This window comes from Phyllobates terribilis, unplaced genomic scaffold (assembly GCF_046119375.1).
Source record: "Phyllobates terribilis strain yellow unplaced genomic scaffold, ASM4611937v1 Scaffold_9__5_contigs__length_417890890, whole genome shotgun sequence".
In the NCBI taxonomy this organism is placed as follows: Eukaryota; Metazoa; Chordata; class Amphibia; order Anura; family Dendrobatidae; genus Phyllobates; species Phyllobates terribilis.
The window spans coordinates 391,981,718-391,999,770 of record NW_027362769.1 but is presented as its reverse complement, the minus strand read 5'-3'; positions in this window follow the sequence as shown (position 1 = coordinate 391,999,770).

Genomic DNA, 18,053 nt, shown 5'->3' with positions numbered 1-18,053 from the left:
TAGGACTGCAGGTGAGATTTACTAAATTATCTGTGCTCAGAGAGTTATCACTGTGTTATCTGTGGTGTTACATAGGACTGCAGGTGACATCTACTACATTATCTGTACTCAGAGTTACCACTGTGTTATCTGTGGTGTTACATAGGACTGCAGGAGACATCTACTACATTATCTGTGCTCAGAGAGTTATCACTGTGTTATCTGTGATGTTACATAGGACTGCAGGTGACATCTACTACATTATCTGTACTGAGAGAGTTATCACTGTGTTATCGGTGGTGTTACATAGGACTGCAGGTGACATCTACTACATTATCTGTACTCAGAGAGTTATCACTGTGTTATCTGTGATGTTACATAGGACTGCAGGTGACATCTACTACATTATCTGTACTCAGAGAGTTATCACTGTGTTATCTGTGGTGTTACATAGGACTGCAGGTGACATTTACTACATTATCTGTACTCAGAGAGTTATCACTGTGTTATCTGTGGTGTTACATAGGACTGCAGGAGACATCTACTACATTATCTGTACTCAGAGAGATATCACTGTGTTATCTGTGGTGTTACATAGGACTGCAGGTGACATCTATTGCATTATCTGTACTCAGAGAGTTATCACTGTGTTATCTGTGGTGTTACATAGGACTGCAGGAGACATCTACTACATTATCTGTACTCAGAGAGATATCACTGTGTTATCTGTGGTGTTACATAGGACTGCAGGTGACATCTATTGCATTATCTGTACTCAGAGTTATCACTGTGTTATCTGTGATGTTACATAGGACTGCAGGTGACATCTACTACATTATCTGTACTCAGAGAGTTATCACTGTGTTATCTGTGGTGTTACATAGGACTGCAGGAGACATCTACTACATTATCTGTGCTCAGAGAGTTATCACTGTGTTATCTGTGATGTTACATAGGACTGCAGGTGACATCTACTACATTATCTGTACTCAGAGAGTTATCACTGTGTTATCTGTGGTGTTACATAGGACTGCAGAAGACATCTACTACATTATCTGTACTGAGAGAGTTATCACTGTGTTATCTGTGGTGTTACATAGGACTGCAGGTGACATCTACTACATTATCTGTACTCAGAGAGTTATCACTGTGTTATCTGTGGTGTTACATGGGACTGCAGGTGACTACTACATTATCTGTACTCAGGGAGTTATCACTGTGTTATCTGTGGTGTTACATGGGACTGCAGGTGACTACTACATTATCTGTACTCAGAGAGTTATCACTGTGTTATCTGTGGTGTTACATAGGACTGCAGGAGACATCTACTACATTATCTGTACTCAGAGAGTTATCACTGTGTTATCTGTGGTGTTACATAGGACTGCAGGTGACATCTACTACATTATCTGTACTCAGAGATTTATCACTGTGTTATCTGTGGTGTTACATAGGACTGCAGGTGATATCTACTACATTATCTGTACTCAGAGAGTTATCACTGTTATCTGTGGTGTTACATAGGACTGCAGGTGACATCTACTACATTATCTGTACTCAGAGCGTTATCACTGTGTTATCTGTGGTGTTACATAGGACTGCAGGTGACATCTACTACATTATCTGTACTCAGAGAGTTATCACTGTGTTATCTGTGGTGTTACATAGGACTGCAGGAGACATCTACTACATTATCTGTACTCAGAGAGTTATCACTGTGTTATCTGTGGTGTTACATAGGACTGCATGTGACATCTACTACATTATCTGTACTCAAAGAGTTATCACTGTGTTATCTGAGGTGTTACATAGGACTGCAGGAGACATCTACTACGTTATCTGTACTCAGAGAGTTATCACTATGTTATCTGTGGTGTTACATAGGACTGCAGGTGACATCTACTACATTATCTGTACTGAGAGAGTTATCACTGTGTTATCTGTGGTGTTACATGGGACTGCAGGTGACATCTACTACATTATCTGTACTCAGAGAGTTATCACTGTGTTATCTGTGGTGTTACATAGGACTGCAGGTGACATCTACTACATTATCTGTACTCAGAGAGTTATCACTGTGTTATCTGTGGTGTTACATAGGACTGCAGGTGACATCTACTACATTATCTGTAATCAGAGAGTTATCACTGTGTTATCTGTGGTGTTACATAGGACTGCAGGTGACATCTTCTACATTATCTGTGCTCAGAGAGCTATCACTGTGTTATCTGTGATGTTACATAGGACTGCAGGTGACATCTACTACATTATCTGTACTCAGAGAGTTATCACTGTGTTATCTGTGGTGTTACATAGGACTGCAGGTGACATCTACTACATTATCTGTACTCAGAGAGTTATCACTGTGTTATCTGTGGTGTTACATAGGACTGCAGGTGACATCTACTACATTATCTGTGCTCAGAGAGTTATCACTGTGTTATCTGTGGTGTTACATAGGACTGCAGGTGACATCTACTACATTATCTGTACTCAGAGAGTGATCACTGTGTTATCTGTGGTGTTACATGGGACTGCAGGTGACATCTACTACATTATCTGTACTCAGAGAGTTATCACTGTGTTATCTGTGGTGTTACATAGGACTGCAGGAGACATCTACTACATTATCTGTACTCAGAGAGTTATCACTGTGTTATCTGTGGTGTTACATAGGACTGCAGGTGACATCTACTACATTATCTGTACTCAGAGAGTTATCACTGTGTTATCTGTGGTGTTACATGGGACTGCAGGTGACTACTACATTATCTGTACTCAGAGAGTTATCACTGTGTTATCTGTGATGTTACATAGGACTGCAGGTGACATCTACTACATTATCTGTACTCAGAGAGTTATCACTGTGTTATCTGTGGTGTTACATAGGACTGCAGGTGACATCTACTACATTATCTGTACTGAGAGAGTTATCACTGTGTTATCTGTGGTGTTACATGGGACTGCAGGTGACATCTACTACATTATCTGTACTCAGAGAGTTATCACTGTGTTATGTGTGGTGTTACATAGGACTGCAGGTGACATCTACTACATTATCTGTACTGAGAGAGTTATCACTGTGTTATCTGTGGTGTTACATAGGACTGCAGGTGAGATCTACTACATTATCTGTGCTCAGAGAGTTATCACTGTGTTATCTGTGATGTTACATAGGACTGCAGGTGACATCTACTACATTATCTGTACTCAGAGAGTTATCACTGTATTATCTGTGGTGTTACATGGGACTGCAGGTGACTACTACATTATCTGTACTCAGGGAGTTATCACTGTGTTATCTGTGGTGTTACATGGGACTGCAGGTGACTACTACATTATCTGTACTCAGGGAGTTATCACTGTGTTATCTGTGGTGTTACATAGGACTGCAGGTGACATCTACTACATTATCTGTGCTCAGAGATATCACTGTGTTATCTGTGGTGTTACATAGGACTGCAGGTGACATCTACTACATTATCTGTACTCAGAGAGATATCACTGTGTTATCTGTGGTGTTACATAGGACTGCAGGTGACATCTACTACATTATCTGTACTCAGAGAGTTATCACTGTGTTATCTGTGTTGTTACATAGGACTGCAGGTGGCATCTACTACATTATCTGTACTCAGAGAGTTATCACTGTGTTATCTGTGGTGATACATAGGACTGCAGGTGACATCTACTACATTATCTGTGCTCAGAGAGTTATCACTGTGTTATCTGTGGTGTTAAATATGACTGCAGGTGACATCTACTACATTATCTGTACTCAGAGAGTCATCACTGTGTTATCTGTGGTGTTACATGGGACTGCAGGTGACATCTACTACATTATCTGTGCTCAGAGAGTTATCACTGTGTTATCTGTGGTGTTACATATGACTGCAGGTGACATCTACTACATTATCTGTACTCAGAGAGTCATCACTGTGTTATCTGTGGTGTTACATAGGACTGCAGGTGACATCTACTACATTATCTGTGCTCAGAGAGTTATCACTGTGTTATCTGTGGTGTTACATGGGACTGCAGGTGACATCTACTACATTATCTGTACTCAGAGAGTTATCACTGTGTTATCTGTGGTGTTACATGGAACTACAGGTGACATCTACTACATTATCTGTACTCAGAGAGTTATCACTGTGTTATCTGTGGTGTTACATATGACTGCAGGTGACATCTACTACATTATCTGTACTCAGAGAGTCATCACTGTGTTATCTGTGGTGTTACATAGGACTGCAGGTGACATCTACTACATTATCTGTGCTCAGAGAGTTATCACTGTGTTATCTGTGGTGTTACATGGGACTGCAGGTGACATCTACTACATTATCTGTACTCAGAGAGTTATCACTGTGTTATCTGTGGTGTTACATAGGACTGCAAGTGACATCTACTACATTCTCTGTACTCAGAGAGTTATCACCGTGTTTTCTGTGATGTTACATAGGACTGCAGGTGATATCTACTACATTATCTGTACTCAGAGAGTTATCACTGTGTTATCTGTGGTGTTACATGGGACTGCAGGTGACTACTACATTATCTGTACTCAGGGAGTTATCACTGTGTTATCTGTGGTGTTACATGGGACTGCAGGTGACTACTACATTATCTGTACTCAGGGAGTTATCACTGTGTTATCTGTGGTGTTACATGGGACTGCAGGTGACTACTACATTATCTGTACTCAGGGAGTTATCACTGTGTTATCTGTGGTGTAACATAGGACTGCACTTGACATCTACTACATTATCTGTACTCAGACAGTTATCATTGTGTTATCTGTGGTGTTACATAGGACTGCAGGTGACATCTACTACATTATCCGTACTCAGAGAGTCATCACTGTGTTATCTGTGGTGTTACATAGGACTGCAGGTGACATCTACTACATTATCTGTACTCAGAGAGTTATCACTGTGTTATCTGTGGTGTTACATAGGACTGCAGGTGACATCTACTACGTTATCTGTACTCAGAGAGTCATCACTGTGTTATCTGTGGTGTTACATAGGACTGCAGGTGACATCTACTACATTATCTGTACTCAGAGAGTTATCACTGTGTTATCTGTGGTGTTACATAAGACTGCAGGTGACATCTACTACATTATCTGTACTCAGAGAGTTATCACTGTGTTATCTGTGGTGTTACATAGGACTGCAGGTGACATCTACTACATTATCTGTACTCAGAGAGTTATCACTGTGTTATCTGTGGTGTTACATAGGACTGCAGGTGACATCTACTACATTATCTGTACTCAGAGAGTTATCACTGTGTTATCTGTGGTGTTACATAGGACTGCAGGTGACATCTACTACGTTATCTGTACTCAGAGAGTTACCACTGTGTTATCTGTGGTGTTACATAGGACTGCAGGTGACATCTACTACATTATCTGTACTCAGAGAGTGATCACTGTGTTATATGTGGTGTTACATAGGACTGCAGGTTACATCTACTACATTATCTGTACTCAGAGAGTTATCACTGTGTTATCTGTGGTGTTACATAGGACTGCAGGTGACATCTACTACATTATCTGTACTCAGAGAGTTATCACTGTGTTATCTGTGGTGTTACATAGGACTGCAGGTGACATCTACTACATTATCTGTACTCAGAGAGTTATCACTGTGTTATCTGTGGTGTTACATAGGACTGCAGATGACATCTACTACATTATCTGTACTCAGAGAGTTATCACTGTGTTACCTGTGGTGTTACATAGGACTGCAGGTGACATCTACTACATTATCTGTACTCAGAGAGTTATCACTGTGTTACCTGTGGTGTTACATAGGACTGCAGGTGACAACTACTACATTATCTGTACTCAGAGAGTTATCACTGTGTTACCTGTGGTGTTACATAGGACTGCAGGTGACATCTACTACATTATCTGTACTCAGAGAGTTATCACTGTGCTATCTGTGGTGTTACATAGGACTGCAGGTGACATCTACTACATTATCTGTGCTCAGAGAGTTATCACTGTGTTATCTGTGGTGTTACATGGGACTGCAGGTGACATCTACTACATTATCTGTACTCAGAGAGTTATCACTGTGTTATCTGTGGTGTTACATAGGACTGCAAGTGACATCTACTACATTCTCTGTACTCAGAGAGTTATCACCGTGTTTTCTGTGATGTTACATAGGACTGCAGGTGATATCTACTACATTATCTGTACTCAGAGAGTTATCACTGTGTTATCTGTGGTGTTACATGGGACTGCAGGTGACTACTACATTATCTGTACTCAGGGAGTTATCACTGTGTTATCTGTGGTGTTACATGGGACTGCAGGTGACTACTACATTATCTGTACTCAGGGAGTTATCACTGTGTTATCTGTGGTGTTACATGGGACTGCAGGTGACTACTACATTATCTGTACTCAGGGAGTTATCACTGTGTTATCTGTGGTGTAACATAGGACTGCACTTGACATCTACTACATTATCTGTACTCAGACAGTTATCATTGTGTTATCTGTGGTGTTACATAGGACTGCAGGTGACATCTACTACATTATCCGTACTCAGAGAGTCATCACTGTGTTATCTGTGGTGTTACATAGGACTGCAGGTGACATCTACTACATTATCTGTACTCAGAGAGTTATCACTGTGTTATCTGTGGTGTTACATAGGACTGCAGGTGACATCTACTACGTTATCTGTACTCAGAGAGTCATCACTGTGTTATCTGTGGTGTTACATAGGACTGCAGGTGACATCTACTACATTATCTGTACTCAGAGAGTTATCACTGTGTTATCTGTGGTGTTACATAAGACTGCAGGTGACATCTACTACATTATCTGTACTCAGAGAGTTATCACTGTGTTATCTGTGGTGTTACATAGGACTGCAGGTGACATCTACTACATTATCTGTACTCAGAGAGTTATCACTGTGTTATCTGTGGTGTTACATAGGACTGCAGGTGACATCTACTACATTATCTGTACTCAGAGAGTTATCACTGTGTTATCTGTGGTGTTACATAGGACTGCAGGTGACATCTACTACGTTATCTGTACTCAGAGAGTTACCACTGTGTTATCTGTGGTGTTACATAGGACTGCAGGTGACATCTACTACATTATCTGTACTCAGAGAGTGATCACTGTGTTATATGTGGTGTTACATAGGACTGCAGGTTACATCTACTACATTATCTGTACTCAGAGAGTTATCACTGTGTTATCTGTGGTGTTACATAGGACTGCAGGTGACATCTACTACATTATCTGTACTCAGAGAGTTATCACTGTGTTATCTGTGGTGTTACATAGGACTGCAGGTGACATCTACTACATTATCTGTACTCAGAGAGTTATCACTGTGTTATCTGTGGTGTTACATAGGACTGCAGATGACATCTACTACATTATCTGTACTCAGAGAGTTATCACTGTGTTACCTGTGGTGTTACATAGGACTGCAGGTGACATCTACTACATTATCTGTACTCAGAGAGTTATCACTGTGTTACCTGTGGTGTTACATAGGACTGCAGGTGACAACTACTACATTATCTGTACTCAGAGAGTTATCACTGTGTTACCTGTGGTGTTACATAGGACTGCAGGTGACATCTACTACATTATCTGTACTCAGAGAGTTATCACTGTGCTATCTGTGGTGTTACATAGGACTGCAGGTGACATCTACTACATTATCTGTGCTCAGAGAGTTATCACTGTGTTATCTGTGGTGTTACATAGGACTGCAGATGACATCTACTACATTATCTGTACTCAGAGAGTTATCACTGTGTTACCTGTGGTGTTACATAGGACTGCAGGTGACATCTACTACATTATCTGTACTCAGAGAGTTATCACTGTGTTACCTGTGGTGTTACATAGGACTGCAGGTGACAACTACTACATTATCTGTACTCAGAGAGTTATCACTGTGTTATCTGTGGTGTTACATAGGACTGCAGGTGACATCTACTACATTATATGTACTCAGAGAGTTATCACTGTGTTATCTGTGGTGTTACATGGGACTGCAGGTGACATCTACTACATTATCTGTACTCAGGGAGTTACCACTGTGTTATCTGTGGTGTTACATAGGACTGCAGGTGACATCTACTACATTATCTGTACTCAGAGAGCTATCACTGTGTTATCTGTGGTGTTACATAGGACTGCAGGTGACATCTACTACATTACCTGTACTCAGAGAGTGATCACTGTGTTATCTGTTGTGTTACATAGGACTGCAGGTGACATCTACTACATTATCTGTACTCGGAGAGTTATCAATGTGTTATATGTGGTGTTACATAGGACTGCAGGTGACATCTACTACATTATCTGTACTCAGAGAGTTATCACTGTGTTATATGTGGTGTTACATAGGACTGCAGGTGACATCTACTGCATTTTCTGTACTCAGAGAGTTATCACTGTGTTATCTGTGGTGTTACATAGGACTGCAGGTGACATCTACTACATTACCTGTACTCAGAGAGCTATCACTGTGTTATCTGTGGTGTTACATAGGACTGCAGGTTACATCTACTACATTATCTGTACTCAGAGAGTTATCACTGTGTTATCTGTGGTGTTACATAGGACTGCAGGTGACATCTACTACATTATCTGTACTCAGAGAGTTATCACTGTGTTATCCGTGGTGTTACATAGGACTGCAGGTGACATCTACTACATTATCTGTACTCAGAGTTACCACTGTGTTATCTGTGGTGTTACATAGGACTGCAGGTGACATCTACTACATTACCTGTACTCAGAGAGATATCATTGTGTTATCTGTGGTGTTACATAGGACTGCAGGTAACATCTACTACATTATCTGTACTCAGGGAGTTATCACTGTGTTATCTGTGGTGTTACATAGGACTGCAGGTGACATCTACTACATTATCTGTACTCAGAGAGTTATCACTGTGTTATCTGTGGTGTTACATAGGACTGCAGGTGACATCTACTACATTATCTGTACTCAGAGAGTTATCACTGTGTTATCTGTGGTGTTACATAGGACTGCAGGTGACATCTACTACATTATCTGTACTCAGAGAGTTATCACTGTGTTATCTGTGGTGTTACATAGGACTGCAGGTGACATCTACTACATTATCTGTACTCAGAGAGTTATCACTGTGTTATCTGTGGTGTTACATAGGACTGCAGGTGACATCTACTACATTATCTGTACTCAGAGTTATCACTGTGTTATCTGTGGTGTTACATAGGACTGCAGGTGACATCTACTACATTATCTGTACTCAGAGAGTTATCACTGTGTTATCTGTGGTGTTACATAGGACTGCAGGTGACATCTACTACATTATCTGTACTGAGAGAGTTATCACTGTGTTATCTGTGGTGTTACATGGGACTGCAGGTGACATCTACTACATTATCTGTACTCAGAGAGTTATCACTGTGTTATCTGTGGTGTTACATAGGACTGCAGGTGACATCTACTACATTATCTGTACTCAGAGTTATCACTGTGTTATCTGTGGTGTTACATAGGACTGCAGGTGACATCTACTACATTATCTGTACTGAGAGAGTTATCACTGTGTTATCTGTGGTGTTACATAGGACTGCAGGTGAGATCTACTACATTATCTGTGCTCAGAGAGTTATCACTGTGTTATCTGAGATGTTACATAGGACTGCAGGTGACATCTACTACATTATCTGTACTCAGAGTTATCACTGTGTTATCTGTGGTGTTACATGGGACTGCAGGTGACTACTACATTATCTGTACTCAGGGAGTTATCACTGTGTTATCTGTGGTGTTACATGGGACTGCAGGTGACTACTACATTATCTGTACTCAGGGAGTTATCACTGTGTTATCTGTGGTGTTACATAGGACTGCAGGTGACATCTACTACATTATCTGTACTCAGAGAGTTATCACTGTGTTATCTGTGGTGTTACATAGGACTGCAGGTGACATCTACTACATTATCTGTACTCAGAGAGTTATCACTGTGTTATCTGTGGTGTTACATAGGACTGCAGGTGACATATACTACATTATCTGTACTCAGAGTTATCACTGTGTTATCTGTGGTGTTACATAGGACTGCAGGTGACATCTTCTACATTATCTGTACTCAGAGAGTTATCACTGTGTTATCTGTGGTGTTACATAGCACTTCAGGTGACAAGAACTACATTATCTGTACTCAGAGAGTTATCACTGTGTTATCTGTGGTGTTACATAGGACTGCAGGTGACATCTACTACATTATCTGTACTCAGAGAGTTATCACTGTGTTATCTGTGGTGTTACATAGGACTGCAGGTGACATCTACTACATTATCTGTACTGAGAGAGTTATCACTGTGTTATCTGTGGTGTTACATGGGACTGCAGGTGACATCTACTACATTATCTGTACTCAGAGAGTTATCACTGTGTTATCTGTGGTGTTACATAGGACTGCAGGTGACATCTACTACATTATCTGAACTCAGAGTTATCACTGTGTTATCTGTGGTGTTACATAGGACTGCAGGTGACATCTACTACATTATCTGTACTGAGAGAGTTATCACTGTGTTATCTGTGGTGTTACATAGGACTGCAGGTGAGATCTACTACATTATCTGTGCTCAGAGAGTTATCACTGTGTTATCTGAGATGTTACATAGGACTGCAGGTGACATCTACTACATTATCTGTACTCAGAGTTATCACTGTGTTATCTGTGGTGTTACATGGGACTGCAGGTGACTACTACATTATCTGTACTCAGGGAGTTATCACTGTGTTATCTGTGGTGTTACATGGGACTGCAGGTGACTACTACATTATCTGTACTCAGGGAGTTATCACTGTGTTATCTGTGGTGTTACATAGGACTGCAGGTGACATCTACTACATTATCTGTGCTCAGAGAGATATCACTGTGTTATCTGTGGTGTTACATAGGAGTGCAGGTGACATCTACTACATTATCTGTACTCAGAGAGTTATCACTGTGTTATCTGTGGTGTTACATAGGACTTCAGGTGACATCTACTACATTATCTGTACTCAGAGAGATATCACTGTGTTATCTGTGGTGTTACATAGGACTGCGGGTGGCATCTACTACATTATCTGTACTCAGAGAGTTATCACTGTGTTATCTGTGGTGTTACATAGGACTGCAGGTGACATCTACTACATTATCTGTACTCAGAGTTATCACTGTGTTATCTGTGGTGTTACATAGGACTGCAGGTGACATCTTCTACATTATCTGTACTCAGAGAGTTATCACTGTGTTATCTGTGGTGTTACATAGGACTGCAGGTGACATCTACTACATTATCTGTACTCAGAGAGTTATCACTGTGTTATCTGTGGTGTTACATAGGACTGCAGGTGACATCTACTACATTATCTGTACTGAGAGAGTTATCACTGTGTTATCTGTGGTGTTACATGGGACTGCAGGTGACATCTACTACATTATCTGTACTCAGAGAGTTATCACTGTGTTATCTGTGGTGTTACATAGGACTGCAGGTGACATCTACTACATTATCTGTACTCAGAGTTATCACTGTGTTATCTGTGGTGTTACATAGGACTGCAGGTGACATCTACTACATTATCTGTACTGAGAGAGTTATCACTGTGTTATCTGTGGTGTTACATAGGACTGCAGGTGAGATCTACTACATTATCTGTGCTCAGAGAGTTATCACTGTGTTATCTGAGATGTTACATAGGACTGCAGGTGACATCTACTACATTATCTGTACTCAGAGTTATCACTGTGTTTTCTGTGGTGTTACATGGGACTGCAGGTGACTACTACATTATCTGTACTCAGGGAGTTATCACTGTGTTATCTGTGGTGTTACCTGGGACTGCAGGTGACTACTACATTATCTGTACTCAGGGAGTTATCACTGTTATCTGTGGTGTTACATAGGACTGCAGGTGACATCTACTACATTATCTGTGCTCAGAGAGATATCACTGTGTTATCTGTGGTGTTACATAGGACTGCAGGTGACATCTACTACATTATCTGTACTCAGAGAGTTATCACTGTGTTATCTGTGGTGTTACATAGGACTGCAGGTGACATCTACTACATTATCTGTGCTCAGAGAGTTATCACTGTGTTATCTGTGATGTTACATAGGACTGCAGGTGACATCTACTACATTATCTGTACTCAGAGAGTTATCACTGTGTTATCTGTGGTGTTACATGGGACTGCAGGTGACTACTACATTATCTGTACTCAGGGAGTTATCACTGTGTTATCTGTGGTGTTACATAGGACTGCAGGTGACATCTACTACATTATCTGTACTCAGAGAGTTATCATTGTGTTATCTGTGGTGTTACATAGGACTGCAGGTGAGATCTACTACATTATCTGTGCTCAGAGAGTTATCACTGTGTTATCTGAGATGTTACATAGGACTGCAGGTGACATCTACTACATTATCTGTACTCAGAGTTATCACTGTGTTATCTGTGGTGTTACATGGGACTGCAGGTGACTACTACATTATCTGTACTCAGGGAGTTATCACTGTGTTATCTGTGGTGTTACATGGGACTGCAGGTGACTACTACATTATCTGTACTCAGGGAGTTATCACTGTGTTATCTGTGGTGTTACATAGGACTGCAGGTGACATCTACTACATTATCTGTGCTCAGAGAGATATCACTGTGTTATCTGTGGTGTTACATAGGAGTGCAGGTGACATCTACTACATTATCTGTACTCAGAGAGTTATCACTGTGTTATCTGTGGTGTTACATAGGACTTCAGGTGACATCTACTACATTATCTGTACTCAGAGAGATATCACTGTGTTATCTGTGGTGTTACATAGGACTGCGGGTGGCATCTACTACATTATCTGTACTCAGAGAGTTATCACTGTGTTATCTGTGGTGTTACATAGGACTGCAGGTGACATCTACTACATTATCTGTACTCAGAGTTATCACTGTGTTATCTGTGGTGTTACATAGGACTGCAGGTGACATCTTCTACATTATCTGTACTCAGAGAGTTATCACTGTGTTATCTGTGGTGTTACATAGGACTGCAGGTGACATCTACTACATTATCTGTACTCAGAGAGTTATCACTGTGTTATCTGTGGTGTTACATAGGACTGCAGGTGACATCTACTACATTATCTGTACTGAGAGAGTTATCACTGTGTTATCTGTGGTGTTACATGGGACTGCAGGTGACATCTACTACATTATCTGTACTCAGAGAGTTATCACTGTGTTATCTGTGGTGTTACATAGGACTGCAGGTGACATCTACTACATTATCTGTACTCAGAGTTATCACTGTGTTATCTGTGGTGTTACATAGGACTGCAGGTGACATCTACTACATTATCTGTACTGAGAGAGTTATCACTGTGTTATCTGTGGTGTTACATAGGACTGCAGGTGAGATCTACTACATTATCTGTGCTCAGAGAGTTATCACTGTGTTATCTGAGATGTTACATAGGACTGCAGGTGACATCTACTACATTATCTGTACTCAGAGTTATCACTGTGTTTTCTGTGGTGTTACATGGGACTGCAGGTGACTACTACATTATCTGTACTCAGGGAGTTATCACTGTGTTATCTGTGGTGTTACCTGGGACTGCAGGTGACTACTACATTATCTGTACTCAGGGAGTTATCACTGTGTTATCTGTGGTGTTACATAGGACTGCAGGTGACATCTACTACATTATCTGTGCTCAGAGAGATATCACTGTGTTATCTGTGGTGTTACATAGGACTGCAGGTGACATCTACTACATTATCTGTACTCAGAGAGTTATCACTGTGTTATCTGTGGTGTTACATAGGACTGCAGGTGACATCTACTACATTATCTGTGCTCAGAGAGTTATCACTGTGTTATCTGTGATGTTACATAGGACTGCAGGTGACATCTACTACATTATCTGTACTCAGAGAGTTATCACTGTGTTATCTGTGGTGTTACATGGGACTGCAGGTGACTACTACATTATCTGTACTCAGGGAGTTATCACTGTGTTATCTGTGGTGTTACATAGGACTGCAGGTGACATCTACTACATTATCTGTACTCAGAGAGTTATCATTGTGTTATCTGTGGTGTTACATAGGACTGCAGGTGACATCTACTACATTATCTGTACTCAGAGAGTCATCACTGTGTTATCTGTGGTGTTACATAGGACTGCAGGTGACATCTACTACATTATCTGTACTCAGAGAGTTATCACTGTGTTATCTGTGGTGTTACATAGGACTGCAGGTGACATCTACTACATTATCTGTGCTCAGAGAGTTATCACTGTGTTATCTGTGGTGTTACATAGGACTGCAGGTGACATCTACTACATTATCTGTACTCAGAGAGTCATCACTGTGTTATCTGTGGTGTTACATAGGACTGCAGGTGACATCTACTTCATTATCTGTGCTCAGAGAGTTATCACTGTGTTATCTGTGGTGTTACATAGGACTGCAGGTGACATCTACTACATTATCTGTACTCAGAGAGTTATCACTGTGTTTGTTATCTGTGGTGTTACATCGGACTGCAGGTGACATCTACTACATTATCTGTACTCAGAGAGTTATCACTGTGTTATCTGTGGTGTTACATGGGACTGCAGGTGACATCTACTACATTATCTGTACTCAGAGAGTTATCACTGTGTTATCTGTGTTGTTACATAGGACTGCAGGTGACATCTACTACATTCTCTGTACTCAGAGAGTTATCACTGTGTTATCTGTGGTGTTACATGGGACTGCAGGTGACATCTACTACATTATCTGTACTCAGAGAGTTATCACTGTGTTATCTGTGGTGTTACATAGGACTGCAGGTGACATCTACTACATTATCTGTACTCAGAGAGTCATCACCGTGTTATCTGTGGTGTTACATAGGACTGCAGGTGACATCTACTACATTATCTGTGCTCAGAGAGTTATCACTGTGTTATCTGTGGTGTTACATGGGACTGCAGGTGACATCTACTACATTATCTGTACTCAGAGAGTTATCACTGTGTTATTTGTGGTGTTACATAGGACTGCAGGTGACATCTACTACATTATCTGTACTCAGAGAGTTATCACTGTGTTTTCTGTGATGTTACATAGGACTGCAGGTGATATCTACTACATTATCTGTACTCAGAGAGTTATCACTGTGTTATCTGTGGTGTTACATGGGACTGCAGGTGACTACTACATTATCTGTACTCAGGGAGTTATCACTGTGTTATCTGTGGTGTTACATGGGACTGCAGGTGACTACTACATTATCTGTACTCAGGGAGTTATCACTGTGTTATCTGTGGTGTTACATAGGACTGCAGGTGACATCTACTACATTATCTGTACTCAGAGAGTTATCATTGTGTTACCTGTGGTGTTACATAGGACTGCAGGTGACATCTACTACATTATCTGTACTCAGAGAGTTATCACTGTGTTACCTGTGGTGTTACATAGGACTGCAGGTGACATCTACTACATTATCTGTACTCAGAGAGTTATCACTGTGTTATCTGTGGTGTTACATCGGACTGCAGGTGACATCTACTACATTATCTGTACTCAGAGAGTTATCACTGTGTTATCTGTGGTGTTACATGGGACTGCAGGTGACATCTACTACATTATCTGTACTCAGAGAGTTATCACTGTGTTATCTGTGGTGTTACATAGGACTGCAGGTGACATCTACTACATTATCTGTACTCAGAGAGTCATCACCGTGTTATCTGTGGTGTTACATAGGACTGCAGGTGACATCTACTACATTATCTGTGCTCAGATAGTTATCACTGTGTTATCTGTGGTGTTACATGGGACTGCAGGTGACATCTACTACATTATCTGTACTCAGAGAGTTATCACTGTGTTATCTGTGGTGTTACATAGGACTGCAGGTGACATCTACTACATTATCTGTGCTCAGAGAGTTATCACTGTGTTATCTGTGGTGTTACATGGGACTGCAGGTGACATCTACTACATTATCTGTACTCAGAGAGTTATCACTGTGTTATCTGCGGTGTTACATAGGACTGCAGGTGACATCTACTACATTCTCTGTACTCAGAGAGTTATCACTGTGTTTTCTGTGATGTTACATAGGACTGCAGGTGATATCTACTACATTATCTGTACTCAGAGAGTTATCACTGTGTTATCTGTGGTGTTACATGGGACTGCAGGTGACTACTACATTATCTGTACTCAGAGAGTTATCATTGTGTTACCTGTGGTGTTACATAGGACTGCAGGTGACATCTACTACATTATCTGTACTCAGAGAGTTATCACTGTGTTACCTGTGGTGTTACATAGGACTGCAGGTGACATCTACTACATTATCTGTACTCAGAGAGTTATCACTGTGTTATCTGTGGTGTTACATAGGAGTGCAGGTGACATCTACTACATTATATGTACTCAGAGAGTTATCACTGTGTTATCTGTGGTGTTACATAGGACTGCAGGTGACATCTACTACATTATCTGTACTCAGGGAGTTACCACTGTGTTATCTGTGGTGTTACATAGGACTGCAGGTGACATCTACTACATTATCTGTACTCAGAGAGTTATCACTGTGTTATCTGTGGTGTTACATAGGACTGCAGGTGACATCTACTACATTATCTGTACTCAGAGAGTTATCACTGTGTTATCTGTGGTGTTACATAGGACTGCAGGTGACATCTACTACATTACCTGTGCTCAGAGAGTTATCACTGTGTTATCTGTGGTGTTACATAGGACTGCAGGTGACATCTACTACATTACCTGTACTTAGAGAGTGATCACTGTGTTATCTGTGGTGTTACATAGGACTGCAGGTTACATCTACTACATTACCTGTACTCAGAGAGTTATCACTGTGTTATCTGTGGTGTTACATAGGACTGCAGGTGACATCTACTACATTATCTGTACTCAGAGAGTGATCACTGTGTTATCTGTGGTGTTACATGGGACTGCAGGTGACATCTACTACATTATCTGTACTCAGAGAGTTATCACTGTGTTATCTGTGGTGTTATGTGGCACCCTGAGGGTTCGGTCTCCACAGAGGTATTGCATCTCACCCTCAGGTAAGGAAGGAGTAAGGCTCAGGACCCTAACACTACATCCACTACACCACATTTCCGGGGGACAGGGCGACAATGATCCTACAGTAGAGCACAAGTGTCCCTGATCCCTGGCTGGAGTGGGGAGGAACCACTTAGAGAGGGGGAACTATGTAGTGGATTTGTGGAGGACGTAGATCCTGGGAGCACTGAGTAGGAGATATAAAAGTAGGAACCATCTTGGTTCAGGGGGTTCCAGTCAGGCAGTCTGAGGAGAAGTCAGGGAGCAGAGGCTCTGTATGAGCTCTGCTCCACAGGCGGGCCAAGTCAGTAGGCCTCAGCCTGAGAGAGGAGAGGGAGCAGGACAGCTCCAGGAATGAGGAGTGAAGGGACCCTAGGGGTACGGGCCATGCAGAAGGCCACCCATACGCCCGTTGCTACTGGGGGGGGGGGGGTCAGGCCAAGAAGGGGAACCGGTTCCCCCAGCCAGCAGAGACTACAAGGCTCAACTGGGAACCGGAGGCTGCAGCACTTCAAGTACAGCAGGCCACCTACACCAGCCACCAGGAAAGTAGCCACATAGGGCCAGGGGACGGAACACACGTCGCCCGCCGAGGCCCGAGGACACTGGACAGAGGTGCCGCTAGGTGTGAGGTACAAGGAGCGAAGCCAGAGAGGACACACTGAAGGGGGTCCTGCTAAATGCTCCGGAGCTACCTGGGGGTCGACAGAGCCCCTCACTGCGTGAGCACAGGACGCCGTGGGCTCTTACACCGGCCCTGTAACTGGAACTGCTCTAACCATGAGTAAAGGATCTGGGACTGCATCATCTGGACTCTGTGATTCTTTCTACACCGCGACACCCTGGACTATCACCACCATCATCCATACACGCTGCCCTGAAGCTACACTCCTCCTGTGGGGAGTTATA